This window comes from Delphinus delphis, chromosome 3, assembly GCF_949987515.2.
Source record: "Delphinus delphis chromosome 3, mDelDel1.2, whole genome shotgun sequence".
Taxonomy (NCBI): Eukaryota; Metazoa; Chordata; class Mammalia; order Artiodactyla; family Delphinidae; genus Delphinus; species Delphinus delphis.
This window is the reverse complement of record NC_082685.1, coordinates 58,290,102-58,292,741: the sequence shown is the minus strand read 5'-3', so window position 1 is coordinate 58,292,741 and position 2,640 is coordinate 58,290,102. Positions and strand designations below refer to the sequence as shown.

Sequence of the window (2,640 nt, the reverse complement as noted above, 5' to 3'; positions counted from 1 at the left end):
GAGGGAAGTCCCTCAAATCTCTATTTTAAAGAGGGTACCACGTTCAGAGAGTTTTACTGGTGAGTTCTATCAAACTTTCGTGGCACAAATAATCACTACATTATTATTAACTGTGGTTGAAAAAAACACATAATATCAAGGAAATGAGAAGACAAGTCACAGACTGGAAGAAATATTTGCAAAAGACAAACCCGATAAATGACTGTTATCCAAAATATACAAAGAACTCTTAAACTCAACAATGAGAAAACAAAAACCCAATTAAAACCTGGGCCAAAGACCTTAACAGACACCTCATTAAAGAAGATATACAGATGGCAAATAAACACATGAAAACATGCTCCACATCAATATGTTAACAGAGAATTGCAAATCAAAACAACAGTGAGGGGACTTCTTTGGTGGTCCAGTGGTTAGAATGGACCTTCTAATAACAATCTGCCTTCAAATGTGGGAGATGTGGGTTTGATCCCTGGGTGGGGAACTAAGATCCCACATGCCACCAAGGCAACTAAGCCTGCGTGCTCTAGAACCCACACGGCACAACTAGAGAGCCTGCGTGTCACAACTACTGAGCCCACGCACCACAACTAGAGAGAATAGCCTGCACACCGCAATGAAAGATCCCGCATGCCTCATTGAATATCCCACATGCCACAACTAAGACCCGATGTAGCCAAATAAATAAATAAATAAATATTTTAAAAATAAATAAATAAAATAACAGTGAGGTACCACTACACATCTGTTAGAAGGGCCAAAATCCAAAACACTGACAACACCAAATACTGTCAAGGATGTGGAGCAACAGGAACTCTCATTCACTCCTGGAGGAAATGCAAAATGGTACAGCCACTTTAGAAGACAGTTCGGCTGTTTCTTACAAAACAGGCTGAATACCTATGTCCTCACAAAAATCTGGACTGCTTTATTCATAATTGCCAAAACTTGGAAGCAACCAAGATGTTCTTCAGCAGGTGAATGGATAAATTGTGGTATGTCCAGACAATGAAATATTATTCAGTGCTAAAAAGAAATGAGCTATCAAGCCATGAAAAGACATGGAGGAATATTCCTAAGTGAAAGAAGCCAATCTGAAAAGGCCACATGCTGTATGATTCCAACTACATGACATTCTGGAAAAGGCAAAACTATGGAGACAGTAAAAAGATCAGTGGTTGCCAGCATTGGGTGGGAGGGTCAGGAAGGAAGAAGGAGTGAAGAGGTGGAGCACAGAAGATTTTTAGGGCAGTGAAAATACTCCATATGATACCATAATGATGGATACATGTCATTATACATTTGTCCAAATACGTAGAATGTACATCAAGAGTGAACCCTAATGTAAACTATGGACTTTGAGTGATTATGATGGGTCAGTGTAGGTAGAAATGTACCATTCTGGTGAGTAATGCTGATAACAGGGGAGGTTACACATGTATGGGGACTGGGGGTATATGGGAAATCTCTGTACCTCCTTTTCAATTTTGTTGTAAACTTAAAACTGCTCTAAGAAAAAGCTTTATACACACACACACACACACACACACACACACACACACACACACACACATACACACACAGAAATCAGATCGGGGTTGCCAGGAATTGCGATGGGGGAGGGGTTGATTATAAAAGAGCACAAAAGAACTTGGGGTAATGAAAATGTTCTGTGTGTTGATTGTGGTGGTTACTACATAACTGTATATATTTGTCAAAATTTTTATATACTTAAAAAGGATAAAGTTTACTGTATGTAAGTTATGCCTCACTAAACCTTTAAACATTTCTAAGAATGTATATCTTTTCAAATTCATTCAACAAATATTTACTACATGTCAACTATGTGCCTGGTACTATTGTAGGCCCTGAGGATACAACAGTGACTAAAATTGACAAAATTCTGTTTTCATGGTGTTTATGTTCTGTTGGGAGAAACAGACAATAAACAAGATTAATATGTAAAATATCTAGCATGTTAGTGTTGGTAAGATTTGCTATCAGAGTAGATATGGGGTGTGAGGAAGAGGAGCCTAGAACTGCCCTTAACAATTGAAAGACAGAGTTGCCATTTATTGAGATGGGAAGACTGGTTAGAGGATCAGATTGAGAGTGAAGAGGAAGAGAATGGGAAGCTCTGTTTTGGACATGTCACATTTGAAATGCCTGCTAGATAGCCAATTAGGCCTTCCTGGAGGATGCCCAGCAGACAGCTGGATATACAAGTTTGGAGCATAGGTGAGGTCTGACTAAAGATATAATTTTGGAGTCTGGCAGGACATGCAGCAATCTCCCTCTCATTTTAGGAGGGCCATCCCAAGAATAGGGTTGGCTCTTAAAGGCACAAGAGGACAATTTAAGAAAAAAGATATAATTTTGGGATAGCCACCATATGGGAGTAAATACAGACCAAAAAATAGAAGATGTCTGAGGAATGAGCCTCAGTGCTCTCCAATATTAACAGGTCTGAGAATTGAAGAGGAACCAGCAGACTGAGACAGAGTGGCCAGAGGTAAAAGGGAAACCAATCATCTCTGGAGTCCTGGAAGCTGAAAGAAGTGAAGGTTACAAGATGGAGACTGAATGATCTACAACAACTCTGGATTCGGCAATGTGGAGATCACTGGTAATCTAAAGTAG

The 2,640-nt window shown here is 39.5% G+C and overlaps 1 non-coding gene across 1 annotated transcript; it reads left to right on the top strand.

Annotated features, from left to right (window-relative positions):
* Positions 1 to 2,240: 2,240 nt before the first annotated feature.
* Positions 2,241 to 2,356, top strand: LOC132423780 (small Cajal body-specific RNA 11). The gene has a single exon (XR_009519088.1). It is a non-coding gene; the product is annotated as a small Cajal body-specific RNA 11 (non-coding RNA).
* The last annotated feature ends 284 nt before the right edge of the window (positions 2,357 to 2,640 follow it).